The sequence below is a fragment of the Heloderma suspectum genome, chromosome 1, assembly GCF_057233095.1.
Source record: "Heloderma suspectum isolate Gila_16-S chromosome 1, 16-S_ref, whole genome shotgun sequence".
Lineage (NCBI taxonomy): Eukaryota > Metazoa > Chordata > Lepidosauria > Squamata > Helodermatidae > Heloderma > Heloderma suspectum.
Window position 1 is genome coordinate 331836498 of NC_139458.1, and position 18388 is coordinate 331854885.

The 18388-nt window shown below is 41.1% G+C and overlaps 1 protein-coding gene across 3 annotated transcripts in view; it reads left to right on the forward strand.

Annotated features, from left to right (window-relative positions):
* Positions 1 to 18388, forward strand: part of RNF217 (ring finger protein 217) — a 56855-nt gene that overhangs the window by 1884 nt on the left and 36583 nt on the right. The gene's annotated exons all lie outside the window — the stretch shown is intronic.

An 18388-nucleotide genomic window follows, 5' to 3' on the forward strand; every position in this document is an offset into this window, starting at 1 on the left:
AATGTTTCAATATCAGTGGATTCCTTATCTCTCTGCATGAGGTCATATGGACCATTGACGGCAGTACAATGAGCAGATAACACATCTGTTATTAAGAAGGAGCTAATTGTCTTCTTTTATTCTACCGACTACTGTGGGAAATAGCAAATGGATCTGACTTGGTGTGTGTGGACAAGTTTTGTTTCTCCCCCTCCCCCAGATATCCAAAACAATGCATTCCCCTCCTGATGCACATGCTCTACTGTACATAATATATCTGCAATTCCTCATATTCTGACTTTTTATGTTATGTTTGCACTGATTTCTTTACCTTATGTCTGCACAAGAGTTCCACTGTTGTATTTTTTTATCTGACCTTTGTCTCTCAAGGTATGTTCCTTCTTGCATTCCGTTTTGTGCAATAATACATACAGGGATAAGATATGAAAGTTATAAATCCATTGGTCTATTAGGAACAAAAATCCAACATGTATGATAGGATACTTTATTATGGTCAACTAAAATGTCACAAAATAGTGAGCAGGCGTTCAAGTTCTCCAGAACCCTTCAGGGGCTTGAATGTTAAGCCAAATGAGGGAAGTTGGGCATGTTGTTGGGACTCCAATTGTCTGCAGTTTGTATCAGTCTTGTGCTAGTTGACTTGTCTGCAGGTGCTGCTTCTCACTGCTTCAAACTACAGGCTAGAGAACCTACTCAGAAATAGACTGAATCATGTCTATGACCTTTAGGGTGCAATCCTATGGGGATAGTCAGCCTCCTCTGAACTCAGAAGTGGCTGACTATCCAATGCAGGGTGGGTGGAGCACAGAGGGAATCCTCTCCTCCATGCTCTGGCTGCCCTGCATTTGCAGCTAGACAGCTGATTTCAGCTGTCTAGCCAGGATGTGCCAGAGCAGGGTTCGGGGGAGGCTGGACTTAACAACACTTCCGCAGTCCCTGCCCCACCCCCGGCAATGTCCCCTTTTTGCCGCTCTGTGCTTACGAGCACGGAGATGGGGACGAACCAGAGTGAGGTTTCTGGGAACCACGCCGCCTACAAGTGAGGTTTCTGGGAATTGAGTTCAGAGCCCTGGCTCTGAGCTCGGTTCCTAGAAACTAAAAAATCCTATAGCCATCTAGGCGCTGTCTAGTGGCCATAGGATTGCTCCCTTAGTTTGGTTTTGTGTGTGTGTCAAACTTGAACGGGACCATGCTCCCCACAGTACCTATGCAGAGATCTTGAGGAACATGGTGGGAAGGTCCACGATATCTTGGATGACCTATTGACCTTCTAGTACAAAACTTAGAGCTGGAACCCTAAATAGTTGCACAACCTGGTACAGATAGCACAAGCTGTTCCCAGTATGCTATGCAACATATTACAGAAAGAAAAGTTGTTGTAGGTATGCTACATTTTTTTCTGTTATTCATATAGAGTGTTTAATAGACAAAGTGACTTTTTTGTCCTTATTTATTCAGATCGTTTTCAGCTCTTTAGCTGAAAAGATTCCCAGAGCAGCTTACAAAGATTGGAAATAAAACAGTCCCTGCCTGCAGGCTTACAGTCTAAATGTCATGATACAAAGGAAAAGAAAATAGAGAGGAGGCGGGGGGGGGGGAGAAGCGAGCTCCTGTTTGTATTTACAACACTCCTGTGAGGTGGGAGCAGGCTAAATAAGAGTGACCTGTCTAAAATGATCCAATGAGCTCTTAGTGTATCTAGGTCTTGAACCCAGACCCTTCACATTCAGGTCAAACTACCACCCATTGAACCACATTGGTTCACATATCGACACATTCAGTATTAAGGCTATTCATTAAGGCTATTTATAGATATATAGTTGTAGTATGGATTGCATATAGAAGGTTCTTTTGCATGGGGTGTTCTTGGATTGAAAAGTCTTCTGTGTTATAAAATTGGATGAAATGGCTTTTTAGAACTTTCCAATCCAATGTATCAGTTTGCTCACTTGTTTGACTTGGAAATTCCCATGCTCAGTTCAAGGACTAAATTATTTCTGCTTCTACTGTTCATGTTGTTTTTTTTAACCTAGAGTTTGTTCTTTATATTTTACAGCCGGATAGCAAATTCAGGTCTTTCAAGTCTGTAGGAATGTGGACTCACTGATAGTGTCTACTGATATGTGCACTTCCTCATTTTGCTGTATAAAAATTCCCAGTCTGTTGTGGCAGGGCTTTTACCCCTCCCAGCTGTCCTAGAAGCCAAGGTATCTCCACAACTTTGAGATTCTTGTGCTACTTTTCCAAGCAGTTAATCTGAATGCAGGATTACTTTATCTATTCTAGAAAGTTTTTTAAAAAAAAATCCAAATGTGTCCTTAAAAAAAAAAAAAGACAAATCTTCAATAAACAATTTAAAAAAAAACCCTGCTACAACTTCCTAGTGGCATTTCTAGCTAAAAGCAATAGAAGAAGAATTGGAGAAAACTATTGCATGCCTATGTAAGCTAGCTGCATGTTTAATTGTTTTACTAGCATTTGTGTTCTGTGTCTTAAGCATGAACAATGGTGACCGTTTATATGGTGCTTTGTAGTGCTCAAAGTCCATCATATCGGTTCTCTCAATAATCCTCAAAAACAACCCTGTAAAAAGGTCAGTGTTGCATTGTACACCACTTGTGACTTGCAGTGTTCTAGGAAATAGAGAACAGTGTTTACAGTAATCTACAGAAGCACATACTTTATTTGTTCAAGGGAGGGCACAGTATAATAAATGGTCTATTCTCTGGGCATGAAGAGCAATTTCCAAATAAAGGAGGAAGGTAGTGGTGGAAAGCATTTGGCTCCATGGCTCTCTTCTGTCCACCAAAGGTCAGATCCTGTTTTGTGAGCTGCTTAGTGTTTTCCCAAACAACTTGGTTTAAAAAAAAACTGGGGAATTTTTTCAAAGGCCTAGAACAAGCAAACAGGAAAAAACCCTGTGTCTCTTCCCCTCCCACCAGCCCAGAGTTTCACATCTCTACCTGTACATGGTGCCAGAGAGGGTAGGTGATGATAATTTGGTCAATTCTGTTTAAATTTAAAAAAAAAAATGAGGCCACAGGCTAGGAAAAGCCTTTCTATTGGTGTAAGACTCTTCAGGATTTAAACTTCTGTTCTACAAAAGTGCATCTGGAAGTTAATTCCTGTGTTCTGAAGTGGGTGTTACTTTACCTGATCCACACTTCATTCTTTCCAGTTAACCAAAATAGTGGTTAATAGTGGGCAGTATGTCAGTCTAGCTCCTCTAGAAAACAAAAGCATCTTTCCATTTTACCTTATTTAATTATGACAGACTAGTTCCCCCCTGTACTCTGTAACTGAGGTAGGAGGAAGAAGATATCCCTGCTTGGATAGGATGGGAACCTCAGCAAGTGGAAACTCCTTCTAGATTCCCAGTTTTGACTGCTTTGGGAGTTTTCTTTTCAAAGGCTGTAGTAGGAGCTCGCATCAGTGTATGGAATTGTGTGCAGACAAAGATGCTGATTACAGCTAAGTATCTTCCCCACCCCCTATGTAAAGGTTCAGAGCTTCCTAATTCTTGCACATGGAGCTTTTATTTACTCTAATGAAGTAGAATCAGGATCACACATAATAATAGAGGTCCTCATCCCAAAATTGCAAAACTGAATAGAATGTGGTTACAGACATTTTTTCAACCTGTAGCCCTCCAGAGGTTTTGGTGTAGAACTATCAGCCCTAGTCAGCATGGTGAGGGATGATGGGAGTTGTAGGCCGAAACATCAGAAGGACCACAAGTTGCCCACCCCTGTTCTACATCAAGGGTGGAGAAGCTTATTTCTGTTGAGGAATGCATTACCTCAGGGATAATCTGGGGCTGTGTGTAAGCAGTGGGCATGCCCAGAGCCAAAAGTGCCTAGAGCCACCCTTCCCTCGTTCTCTACGCCCAGCAGGCTGCTGGAGAAAGAGAGATTGCCCTTGCCAGAGCTCTGAACTGATTGCTTGCGAGGACTGAGGGCTACAGGTTGCCTACTCCTCTTCTACATGTTTGGCCTTCCGGAGAATTTCTACTCTAAAGACTGATGCTGCTGGCATTGTATACAGGACAAAATGACACACGTCAACACAGAATCTTTTGCATAGTTCAGTTCATGGGTTCCGGTCTTGCAAAGACCTGAGCAAATATTTTTCTTACTGGGTGAGAATATTCTGCACAACTAAATGGAGTATTTTTGTAGCAAAAATTAGCTGTGTTTGTCAGCATGCATTAGGCCACCTTCTACAATCCCTGCCCTGCTTAGTGATATTCCATAGAATATGACATACAATGTCTGTGAGTTAAAGGTAGGATGAGCTTGTGGGAATGAAGCAGCTGTGTCTGCTTTGAGTCATCTCTGAAGCAGAGAAATGTGGCAGCTCCTTCACTATACAGCCATGTGCTCAGTCAGCAGAAGCACTTGGCCAGGAAGGAGGGAAAATGTTTGACATGATATCACTGTGTAAGCATCATACTTGAAAGCATGTGTTGGTCTTGTGCTGGCTTGAAGCAGGTGGTAGGAAATGACTGTGGTTGCGTAGGCCAACAATGGCAAAGAGGCTGTTTTTACAGTGCCTGTAAAGGACTGGCAAATCTTGGGGCTGAGAAAACTAGAAATGACTTTCTTGTTATTGTGGCACGTGGTACTTCATCACCAAGATATAAAGTCTGAACAAGGCTGAGGGTATATTGGAGAGGGAGCATTCTTTGACTGCATGTTATTTCCTTCCTTTAGGTTTCTTCTCTCAGTCCTACAGAATATGCTTAAGATCCAAGTCTGGAGTAATTTTACAGCATCTTGAAATTGCAGGATGTTTGAAGTGATGGAGGAAGAGGGAGAGGTTTCCAAATTAAATGGAAATTAGTAAGTGATACATTGGTTTAACCCCATCATGGATCACTGCCTTGTTGTGGCGAAGAGGCTTGCGTAACTCAGTGAAGCCATAAGCTATGCCGGGCAGGGCCACCCAAGATGGACAGGTCATGGCGGAGAGTTGTGGTCCACTGGAGAAGGAAATGGCAACCCACTCCAGTATTCCTGCCAAGAAAACCCCATGGAACGTATCACAAGGCTAAAAGATATGACGCCGGAAGATGAGCCCTCAGGTCGGAAGGTGTCCAGTGTACTACTGGGGAAGAGCAGAGGGAATTTCCAAGTAGCGCCAGAAAGAGTGAAGCTGCTGGGCCAGAGCCGAAAGGACACTCAGCTGTAGATGTGTCTGGTGGTGAAAAGAAAATCCGATGCTGTAAAGAACAATATTGTTTAGGAACTTGGAATGTAAGATCAATGAATCAAGGTGAGCTGGAGGTGGTCAAACATGAGATGGCAAGATTGAACATCGACATCTTGGGAATCAGCGAACTAAAATGGACAAGCATAGCTGAATTTAATTCAGGTGACTATCATATCTACTACTGTGGGCAAGAATCCCTTAGAAGAAATGGAGTAGCACTCATAGTCAATAAAAGGGTGGGAAAAGCAGTACTGGGGTATAATCTCAAAAACGATAGAATGATCTCAGTACAAATCCAAGGCAAACCATTCAACATCACAGTAATTCAAGTCTATGCCCCAACCACTGAGGCAGAAGAAGCTGAGGTTGATCGGTTCTGTGAAGACCTACAACCCCTTCTAGAACTAACACCAAAAAAAGATATCCTTTTCATCATAGGGGATTGGAATGCTAAAGTAGGAAGTCAAGAAATAACTGGGATAACAGGCAAGCATGGCCTTGGTGTACAAAATGAAGCAGGTCAAAGGCTAATAGAGTTTTGCCAAGAGAACACACTGATCATAGCAAACACTCTTTTCCAACAGCACAAGAGGCGACTCTACACATGGACATCACCAGATGGTCAATATCGAAATCAGATTGATTATGTACTTTGCAGCCAAAGATGGAGAAGCTCTATACGGTCAGTAAAAACAAGACCCGGAGCTGACTGTGATCATGAGCTTCTTATTGCAAAATTTCAGCTTAAATTGAAGAACATAGGAAAAACCACTAAACCATTCTGATATGACCTAAATCATATCCCTTATGAATATACAGTGGAGGTGACGAATAGATGTAAGGGATTAGACCTGATAGACAGAGTGCCTGAGGAACTATGGACAGAGGTCCATAACATTGTTTAGAAGACAGCAACTAAATCCATCCCAAAGAAAAAGGAATGCAAGAAAGCAAAGTGGCTGTCTGATGAGGCTTTACAAGTAGCTGAGGAAAGAAAGGAAGCGAAAAGCAAGGGAGAAAGGGGAAGATATATCGAACTGAATACAGATTTCCAGAGACTAGCAATGAGAGACAAGAAGGCCTTCTTAAATGAACAATGCACAGAAATCGAGGCGAACAATGGAATGGGAAAGACAAGAGATCTTTTCAGGAAAATCAGAGATATCAAGGGAATGTTTTGTGCAAAGATGGGCATGATAAAGGACAAAAAAGGCAGGGACCTAACAGAAGCAGATGAGATTAAGAAGAGGTGGAAAGAATACACAGAAGAACTATACAGGAAAGATCTGAATGTCCCTGATAGCCATGATAGTGCAGTCATTGAACTTGAGCTGGACATCCTAGAGAGTGAAGTCACGTGGGCCTTAGGAAGCATTACTAACAACAAAGGTAGTGGAGATGACAGTATTCCAGCTGAGCTATTTAAAATCCTGAAAGATGATGCAGTTAAAGTGCTGTACTCAATATGCCAACAAATTTGGAACACTCAACAGTGGCCACAAGACTGGAAAAGGTCAGTTTACATTCCAGTTCCAAAGAAGGGCAATGCCAAAGAGTGTTCACACTACCATACAATTGCGCTCATTTCACATGCCAGCAAGATGATGCTCAAAATCCTACAAGCTAGGCTTCAGCAGTATGTGAACTGAGAACTACCGGAAGTACAAGCTGGGTTTCGAAGAGGCAGAGGAACTAGAGATCAAATCACCAACATTCACTGGATCATGGATAAAGCAAGAGAATTCCAGAAAAACGTCTATTTCTGCTTCATTGACTACGCTAAAGCCTTTGATTGTGTGGATCACAACAAACGGTGGCAAATTCTTAAAGTGATGGGAGTACCAGACCACCTTACCTGTCTCCTGAGAAACCTGTACGAGGGTCAAGAAGCAACAGTAAGAACCGGACATGGAACAACCGAGTGGTTCAAAATTGGGAAAGGAGTACGACAAGGCTGCATATTGTCGCCCTGCTTATTTATATGCAGAGTACATCATGAGAAACACCAGGTTGGATGAATCACAGGTTGGAATTAAGATTGCCAGGAGAATTATCAACAACCTCAGATACGCAGACGATACCACCCTAATGGCAGAAAGCGAAGAGGATCTAAAGAGCCTCTTGTTGAGGGTGAAAGTGGAGAGTGCAAAAGCTGGCTTGAAACTCAACATTAAAACAACTAAGATCATGGCATCTGGCCCCATCATTTCCTGGCATATGGAAGGGGAAGAAATGGAAGCAGTGACAGATTTTATTTTCTTGGGCTCCAAGATCACCGCAGACGGTGACTGTAGCCATGAAATTAAAAGACGCTTGTTCCTTGGGAGGAAAGCTATGGCAAACCTAGACAGCATAGTAAGAAGCAGAGACATCACCTTGCCGACACAGACTCGTATAATCACAGCTATGGTTTTCCCAGTAGTAATGTATGGCTGTGAGAGCTGGAGTATGAGGAAGGCTGAGCGCCGAAGAATTGATGCTTTCGAACTGTGGTGCTGGAGGAGACTCTTAGGATTCCCCGGGACTGCAAGGAGGTCAAAACAGTCAATTCTAAAGGAAATCAACCCTGAGTGCTCATTGGAAGGACAGCTACTGAAGCTGAAGCTCAAATATTTTGGCCACTTAATGCGAAGAGAAAACTCCCTGGAAAAGACCCTGATGCTGGGAAAGATTGAAGGCAAAAGGAGAAGGGGGCGGCAGAAGATGAGATGGCTAGATAGCATCACCGATGCAATGAATATGAACTTGAGCACACTCTGGGAGAGAGCAGAGGACAGGAAGGCCTGGCATGCTATGGTCCATGGGGTCATGAAGAATCGGACATGACTTAACGACTGAACAACAACAACATTGGTTTAAACAATGGTTAAACTGATTTGTCATCTTTGTATTAACATTAAGAAAGTCAATTAAAAATTGCTTCTTTTTTTTAACAGTAAAGGCCTTTTCTTGTACATAAAAAAAAAACATAAGGAAGGCTGAGCGAAGGAAGATAGATGCTTTTGAACTGTGGTGCTGGAGGAAAATTCTGAGAGTGCCTTGGACTGCAAGAAGATCAAACCAGTCCATACTCCAGGAAATAAAGCCAGACTGCTCACTTGAGGGAAGGATATTAAAGGCAAAAAGAAGTACTTTGGCCACATCATGAGAAGACAGGATACCCTGGAGAAGATGCTGATGCTAGGGAAAGTGGAAGGCAAAAGGAAGAGGGGCCGACCAAGGGCAAGATGGATGTATGATATTCTGGAGGTGACGGACTCGACCTTGGGGGAGCTGGGGGTGGCGACGGCTGACAGGAAGCTCTGGCGTGGGCTGGTCCATGCAGTCACGAAGAGTTGGAAGCGACTGAACAAATAAACAACAGCAACAAACAAAAAAACAAACAAAACCTCACAGATTTTTGTATCCAAGGCTTTATTTTATATAAATGGCTTCAGTATGGGCTTACTGAGTAGCTATAATTTTAAGCATTGGTAAGATTTCAGAAATTCAGTACTGGGTGAGAGAGGACAAGCTTCTGGTAACAACTTACAGACTTGATGTAAGAATTGTGAAGACAGAAAAAGAGGGTTGTAAGCTTATTGAAGCAAAGCTGTGAGTGCAGCCGTGAAGGGTGGGAAGTTCTTGTATGTACAGGGTGAATTGCTGGACAGGCTAAAGGACTTTCTGTATCCTCTTTCTAGAGTTTCAAATCCCAGAGTATAAATTCTTAAATGCTCAAGTTATTCTCACTGTGAATATTTGCAGACTGGAATATTTGTATGTGGAATATTTGTATGTGGAATATTTGTATGTATATAATACTATCAGTGTATATTGCAATTTACAAGGTATGACAGGACATATGTAAGGAGCTTATAATCTAAAATATAGAAAAATATAGATGGAAAGAATAGCAGAATCCAATATTAAAAGCAAGTTTTGTCTTGCATTGACACATTAAATAATTTTATGTAATAATTTTATGAAATAATTGCATGTCCCTAACATAATATATTTAAGTTTATACGTTGGCAGAATAAAAAGCTACCAGGGATATTGTTACTTTCCTGATCCATGGTGTAAGAGAGACAGGCAGAAACAGAGTGAAAACACAAGAAAAAACAGACATGGGCTGGGTAGAAGCATGATCCTTCAGAAAGCAAAATTAAGCATAATTCTGAGCAAATAACAAGTTGAGTCACTGCTTCAGCAGGCTTTCCAGCCAGACATTATTTTTCCCTAACTGCATGTGTACTGGACTCTGTAGGTGGGAGAGAACATCTCCAGCAACTAATTGGCTTGAGGCTTTTGCAGTTTTCAGCCACAGATGAGAAGCTTTTTTAATGTACCATCTTGCTGGGTTTAGCTTCCTGTCTTCTGTCAAAATTTGAGCCCTAGATTGAAAAAAGAACAGACAACCCTATAAGTACTTTGACTGAATTGACTCTTGAGTTGACTACCTCATGTGTTTCTTAAATTCAATGCTGCTCTATGATAAAGTGCTCTATTTTTCTATTTCTTCTCTCCAATTGCTTCCTTTTTAGAATTTTGTTGTGTCAACCCGAAGGCTGAACAGAGGACATGTAAGAGCTTATTACACTACAGTACATTAGGATTGTCTAATAACTTTACATTCATTACTCCATTCTTTCTCCAAGGAGCTCAGTGTGGTGTACATGTTTCTCTCCTTTCTTCCGTATTCTTCTCACAACAGCCCTGTAAGGTAGGTCATGAGGTGAGAGAATGACTCACCCAAGGACACCCAATGAGCTTCATGACTGAGTGGGATTTGAACCTGTGCCTTCTCAGGGCTCGTCTGGCACTCTAACTCAGCCTTCCCCAATCTGGTGCCCTCCAGATGTGTTGGACAACTACTTTGTAGTTGGACAGCTGCATTGATCATGATGATGGTTGTAGTCCAAGGCATCTGGAGGGCCCAGGTTGGGTAAGGCTGCTCTAACTACTACACCATGCTGGGACTTATAACTTAAAACATCTAATTTACAATTGATTACATAAATATGTGTATTGCAACAATCTCAGTATTTTTAGATTCAGAATAGGCATCATTTTTCAAGTGTCAGAACCCAAAAGTATTAAAAAGGCATCTCCCCAGCCACCCACCCACCCACCTCTAGCTATTTTTTCTAGCTGCAATGGGCTGGTTCAGACATTGCCATCTCCACACAAGCTCTGTCTAAAACTTGTTCCTTGCAGAAACAGTAACACCTGAAACCTTTTCACCGTGCAGTGTTTCCATTTCCCTGAGCACCCCTAGCGCTGGGCACATGGGCACTGCTGTCTGGGGAATGCTGGGAGTTGTAAGACTATTTTCTGTCTAAATATGCATAGGATTGGCCCTAAGAAGCTTTAGATTTGAAATACTTTTTTTGTTTCCCAGTTAGTTTTGCTATTTGCTTTCCCTTAAAATCATGGAGTTGGCTTTCTGTGGAACAGTAAAACAGTAAAACCTGGTAGCAGTATTGAGATAGCAGATTATTGCTTTATAAAATTGTGTGTGTGTTTATGTTTGAGAAGATACTACCTTAATGTGAACTGGTAAGGGCAGAGCATTGTATAGACACCCCGATGAGACTTGCATTAAATGCTTCACTTCAGTGTCATTTTAAATACTGTAATCACAAGACACAATTTAAATGCTGTCCTTGAGTACTTCATGCATAGTTTCATTTCGATAGTGGATTTTTAGTGTAGATCATGCAATTATTCAATTGGGTCAGGAAATTGATGCCCTTGGCTTCCTTCTGCCTCCCTTCCAACCCACCCCAAACCTTGTAGGCTATATTACTCACAATGTGAAGTCTCCTCCTGCCCCACTTTCCATGTGTTAATGAAAGTTAAATTCAGAACTGTATACTAAGGGATTAGAGAAATCTCAATTTTATTTTTTACAGTTTTATAGCAGGCCTTGACCAGTCAGGGTGTGTGTGTGTGAGAGAGAGAGAGAGAGGGAAACACGTTTTTCTCTCTAAGTGCTCTTATTAACGTGTTTAGCATACAACAAACGTTGCCAGTGGTGCTTATAAAAATCTTATCATACTAAAATCTCTTCCTTCTCTTAAACTACATTTGTGTTCATGTCATCCCTCCTGTATCAAGTTTAAACAATCAAACTCTGGTTCATGCCTTAAAGACAACACAGTAAACAAAAATAAGGGAGAGCTTCTCAGTTTCCTACCAAATTATCTTAATTCTGCAGCCAAAACTAGGAAATCAAGTTCTGCCCATACAAAGATACAGTAATAACCAAGTGAAGATGACAGCATCACCTCCCAATATCACCTGCTTGCATGCGGAATCAGTTACAAGGCTTCTTCTAGAAGTTACAAGGAATGGCCACAACAAAGTTGTTATCAAAATGGTGAACTGATTTTATTTTAGCAGTGGTTGGTTATGGAGCTGTGAGCCACCTTTAGAATCTACTCATTCCTCATGCTATATCCCTCATGATATGTTTTAATGTTTGTAAGCTGCCTTGTGTCCCAGTACTGGGGAAAAGGCAGGGAATGAATGAATGAATGAATGAATATATTCACATCTTTCTGCCAGTGTAGTTGATCTGCTTTCTTATTTCCATGCCTTCATAGGATGTGATTAAAGATGTAGAATTCCAGACATTTTGAAGCTATGTGAAAAAAGCAACAGGTTTTGCACAAAGGGGTGAGGAAATTGATATTTTGATGGGAGTGGTGGAAATAGATGCAGTATTTACTTCCATGTCAAAGCTAAATTTATTTTATTGCTTTAACAATATTAAATGTATAATTTATAACTTGACATATAAAACTACGATTTGGCATTTATGAAATTTAAAGAGCACTTCTATTTGTTTATTTAAATGTTTTTAGGCTGCCATTTAGGGTAAAAATCCTCCCGTGGCAGCTCACTTAAACAAATCCTTTGCTTGTTTACTTAGAAGTAAGGCCAACTCTGTTTAGTGGACCTTACTTATAGGTAAGCATGCATTGGATTACTCCCCCCAAAGTATAAATGACTTTGTTTTGTACTAGCAACATTGCAAATATACCAAATACGAGAGTGGGGGGAGCGGGGGGGAGTTGCAAACTGCTTCACCCTGAACTACATAGCACATGTTAGTTTTTGCAGTCTGGCAAGTTAGAAAGGAAAGACAAAAGCTGAAAATAGAAACCACAAATGTTGTAGTAAATGAAGTATTATTTAGACAGAAAGTCTCATACAGCCACAATATTAAGAACTAGAAGCTTATTTCGATATAGAGCTACAATTTATAACATTGAAAACATCAAACATTTCAATTGTGTATTACCAGTCTTTAATGCAATAGATTGTCTTACACAAAAAGCTTCATACTACGTATTTTTTTTGAAACTTTGTCTATAAAACATTTCACTCATTTCAAAAGAGAAAGTATTTCATACGGGGGGGAGCATTCCCCCCCCCTTTCCCCATTCTTTTACTGTAAATGTGATACAGTATTTTCCTTCTCAGGCATTGGAAAGAAAATTGTGTGGAAGACATTTATGTCAGTTTGAGATTACAATTCTTCTTTCTAGGAATGGTCCAGAACAAGCATATACAATTGGGGGGGTGGGAGAATGGGTGCATCTGAAGTTCCTGCATAATTACGTTGTCATCTACGAGCGGTGCCCTTTACAAGCTCATAAAAGTGTACAGAAAAGTGCACTCTTTACACAATGGCATTTCATGCATCTATTCTTATAGACACAGGACTCCGGTTCTTGATAATTTGAGCTGACACACAGAAATTTTGTCCAGAATGGCTGAAAGGTTAAAACATCATGTGTTTTCAATCCCTACTGATATGGATTCTGGACCTGAGGATTGCTGGATTGCAAAACAGCTCTTTTTGAGTGCTGAAACAACACATCTGATGTTGGAGGAATGTTTCCTATGATTTAGTTCTTCTGTGTCAATAAGATTCGTATACATGCATTGATACTTCTATGCCACCAGCAGGATGATACATATTAGTAACTAACGTAAGGTGAGTCTAAAACACATTTGAACATGAAATTTGGATTATTTAGTTTATGAGACAGGGTCTAAATAGAGGGACATTTTTCTCTTCAGTGTTTTACTTAGGTTGTGTGACACTTTTAACAGTTTTTAGTCGTTTTGGCATGTAGAAGGAATTGCGAATTCCGCATGGTAAGCCAAAACAAAAAAATGTGTATTATTATCGGGGCATATGGGAGGGTGATGGATGGGTTGAAAGGAGGTGTATTTTGTTTAGGCTTTATGGCTTCTTGGAAAGTGTTTTCACTGCATTCTGGAGCCAATCTGGAAAGCGTCGCCCAGACTTCATGTAAACTGTGTGAGAGTGGGTGATTTGCAAACTGCTATCTGTGTACGACCTCACCTTCTTGCAATATGTAGCAGTAGCCAGATATCAAGCATTGTTGCACTAAGCTCCTGATTTTGCCCATTGACTTGAGCCTATCCTTTCTGCTGTTACTTTTGAACATAAATATTTAGCAACCACTCTCCACCATTCAATACATTATCCTGTGTTAACCAAGAATACCTTCTCTAGAGAGGTTCTGGGTTTCATGGCCTCCATGACAACCATGGGTTTATTTCACATATGATAGGCCATACTCTAAATTCGGTGTTTGGTGTTTGGATCATGGTAATCTGAGTGTGTGTAGGTGGAAATGCTTCCTTCTGTCATGGACAGATCATTACCAATTAGGGTGTATGATTACTAGCGCTCCTCACCTCTGCTGGTTTGGGGAACCTATAGAATGATCCACCCCAAAAGGCTGATGAATTCAGATTCCTGATGGCTCTTAGAGTTTCCTTCTGCCATGGCTAGCAGTCCTAGAATCATAGAATAGTAGGGTTGGAAGGGGCCTATAAGACCATCGAGTCCAACCCCCTGCTCAATGCAGGAATCCAAGTCAGAGCATCCCTGACAGATGACTGTCCAGCCTCATCATGAATGCCTCCAGCATGGGAGAGCCCACTACCTCCCTAGGTAATTGGTTCCATCGTCGTATTGATCTAACAGTCAGGAAGTTTTTCCTGATGTTCAGCCGGAATCTGGCTTCCTGTAACTTGAGCCCATTATTCCATGTCCTGTATTCTGGGATGATCAAGAAAAGATCCCGGCCTTCCTCTCTGTGACAACCTTTCAAGTACTTGAAGACCGCTATCATATCTCTCCTCAGTTTTCTCTTGTCAAAGCTAAACATGCCCAATTCTTTCAGTCTCTCTTCATAGGGCTTTGTTTCCAGTCCCCTGAGCATCTTTGTTGCCCTCCTCTGAACCCTCTCCAGTTTGTCTGCATCCTTCTTAAAGTGTGGTGCCCACAACTGAACACAGTACTCCAGATGATGCCTAACCAGTGCTGAGTAGAGGGGAACTAGTACTTCCCAGGATTTGGAAGCTATGCTTCTATTAATGCAGCCCCAAATAGCATTTGCCTTTTTTGCAGCCACATCACGTTGTTGGCTCATATTCAGCTTGAGATCAACAACAATTCCAAGATCCTTCTGGGCACTGCACTTTAAGACAACTAGCCAAGGGTTGTTTAACTCTCTTATAACCCCAAATGGCCAGGTTCGGATGACTCAGTAACCTCCCGATTGGGGGTTGCATATTCAAAATGGGAGCTGGCATGCACTGTGCCTCATTGGGGGTTACATAACCCACAATGGGCTATCATGTAATGTGAACCAGCCTTATGTGTGTCTGTTGGTTCTGCTTGATCTCTTCATCGTTTCAGTGCCATTAACCATAACATCTTTCTGGACCCCCTAGGTAAGATGGACTTGAGTGCCCTGATTTGTGGGTTGCTGGTGGTTCCTGGAAGGTAGTGGCTTCTAGGTTTCTCTAGGGTTCTCTCTTGACCCCATGTCACTTTAACATGAAACTGCTGGGAGGGAGAAGTCATCTGGAGTTTTGGGTTGGTGTCATCAATATGTGAATGAATCCCCAGTTTATATCTCATCACAACATTCTGAGAGTGTAGTGGAGGTCCTAAGCTAGTATCTGACATCAGTGGAGGATTGGATTTTTCATAGGTTGGGCGGGTGCACTAGCAGCACTCTTTCCTATTGCGGGGCCTTACTCTATTGCGTTTACCGTATTGAATTATTGTTAGCTGTATTATCTGCTTCCATGTTATTAACAGCTGGGTTTCTTTCAGAACTAATTAGCAGAGTGGAATTAGTCATGGCTTCCTGCTTGGAGGGGGGCACTATTGTATAGTGAATAATAAGTGTGGGCAAGAATGAGAATGGTAATGGGTCTTACCCCACAAGAGAGAGAAGGCTTTTCCTCAGAAAAAGTATTTGACTCCCCTACAAAGGAGGGTAGTTCTTTCCCCTTCTCCTCCAGTTCTCTTAGTAGCATTCTTTCCAAAGGTGCTGTGCATTAAGGTCTTTCTAGTCACTACTTACAAGTTACTCTTATTTCTACCATACAATTTTATACTAGCTTTAAAAAAAAATCACTGTGTAAATAGAATTTATAGTTAGTTTATAGCTATTACATGTATTAATTGTCAGTTATTACTATTCTCCCCTGTTGCACTCCTCCACTGTAGTCTTCTTTCCCTTCTTACTGCATCAATCTTCCAGCATCTCCATACAGGCTCAAAAAATATGAGGGTGCAGGACATGGATTTTATTATTTCTTTGTGCTGGAATGTTGAGACTAAATCTTGCCAGTTTCTGAACCAGACATGTGATCATGCATGATGTCAGCCTAGCTGAAAAAAGGACCTTTGTGATTGCTGGATTCAAAGATAGGTAATGATATCATAGAAAATTAGTTGATTTATGAAATTCTGTGAAAATGAAAGTAATCAGTGCTAACAAAATACTTATATTTAAGGTCTAGCAATTCAACGGGTATATCAACGGCTAAATTTAGAAGCACTACACTGCTGCTTTTGTGCTTTTTGTGGTTGTCTTATTCTCCCTGCTTGAGAGAGATGAGGTGATATTTCCCATTGGATTAAATGATGCTGTGAGTGCCATTTTCAAGGATCTATATTCCAAATTGCTGACTTTGAATGTAATAGAATAATTGAAGCAGGCTATTTCAGGATTGTGCTTAGTCATTTGCTTGGGCAGAATAACAATTTTTTCTAGGCATTTAGCTTACCAAGCCAAATGCTCATGGTGTACTGTGACATGCAGGTAAAATTAGATATATCTATATTTCATGAATGGAAGCATGTAACTTTAACACAGGAGGGGGGAAAACTGGATCTTCATCTGCACCTAGAACATAGCCCAGCATCCCACAAGCTGTGGGAGATGGAAAGGTTACAGACCGTGGCATTCAGTCTTCCAGTGTAAATGTGGCAACAGTTATTTAAGGCTGAAGGGGAAATCTCATTGTTGTTGTTCAGTCGTTAAGTTGTGTCCGACTCTTCATGATCCCATGGACCATAGCACGCCAGGCCTTCCTGTCCTGCGCTCTCTCCCGGAGTGTGCTCAAGTCCATATTCATTGCATCGGTGATGCTATCTAGCCATCTCATCCTCTGCCGTCCCCTTCTCCTTTTGCCTTCAATCTTTCCCAGCATCAGGGTCTTTTCCAGTGAGTGTTCTCTTTGCATTAGGTGGCCAAAATATTTGAGCTTCAGCTTCAGTATCTGTCCTTCCAATGAGCACTCAGGGTTGATTTCCTTTGGAAAACCCTTAACGCTGCATAAGGATTTAATTTTAGATACACATTTCCTAATGTTAATTCCTGTGTTGAAATGACTTTTATATAAGCAGCTTTTGCATAAGATGGTTATAACCTCATTCTTTGCCTACTGCAGATACGATTAAGATTTGTTTGTGAAGGAGGTGGGAAGAGAAGTCCTGTTTCACAGGACTGACTTTTATTTGCCACTTTCTTCATCTTAACTTACTGCTTAATGAGCATTATTGGGTGTTCATGTTTGATGATTTGATGTAGAACTGAATCTCAGTTATATTGGGAAATATTCTAGGCTTGTTTTATTTAAGCTATTAAAATGACTTGTCAATTGTGCCAAATGAGAAACTTTTAGTTTTTAATTCACCACACTATACTAAAAAAAAGATTTGCATCAAGCTCCCACACTGATATACTTTGAAGCTGTGGATGATAAAGAGTAGGGTGGGTGGAGTGGAGATACACTCCATGTTGCAAAACAGTTTCCTATGGAGATCTTTTAAGATAGAATTTACATCTGAACTACAGAGAGGCTTTGTGTTTCTCCTTCTGGATCTTCAATGGGCAGATAACTGCAGGGTGTTTCTGAAGATGTGCTGTTATGGGTTGAAAATGCTGGGATGTACAGGAAAGATTGCTCTGTTGCATCTTCAATTTAAAAATTCATAGAAAGTAAATGAAGTATAAGAAATCCCTCCCCAAAACTGAAAATTTGTGTCATTCTTGGGAATAAAAATGATTTTTATATTTAAAACCAAATAGAATGGGGCTGTATTACTGTAGCCATATATTTGCCAGTAAAAATGTGTAGGCTTGCGCTGTTAACATATTTCTTGGCTAACCTATGTATATGTATACGCTCAGTGACACATGTAAGCTTAAATGGTTATTTAAGGTGGGGTGATTTCTGTCAACAGTCTGACAAGTCAAAGCAAAGAATAAAAGATGATATTCTGTTAACATTCCCAGATGTGTCTCTCAGAGTATCTGTGAGTAGCTTAGGTTTTCGAAGGATCTGCACACTTTCTATAGAAACAAAGATAAAAGATTGATGATGAAAATGTTGTTAAAGGTCAAAGGAAAGTATTTTATCAGCTGCACCTACAAGGAATGTTTTTAACCAAAGGACTTCTTGTTTGTTTGACCTCACAGAGGCTGGGCACTAGGGTATCTTAGCTGAGGAAACATCTGGATGGTGGTAACTTGGTGTCTCTTTCCACTGCTTTACTTGCTGATGGTTGTGGTGACCTTGTTTTCAGGCCTGAAGTACAAATCACCTTAGTATATCTACATACTCATCCAGTTCCTGGATTTTTCAGTTCATATACACCTCTTATGCACATTAGTGGATTATACAGTATTGACATTTGCATAGTGACATGTAATCATTCACCCCTGTCATGGCTAGGGATGTACGAAAGTTACTTACCGTTTCGTGGATCTGCTTCGCAGTGGGAGGGAGGTGCTCCGTCCCTCCCCCTGGAATCCTCGACGGGGGGGGAGGCGCTCCATCC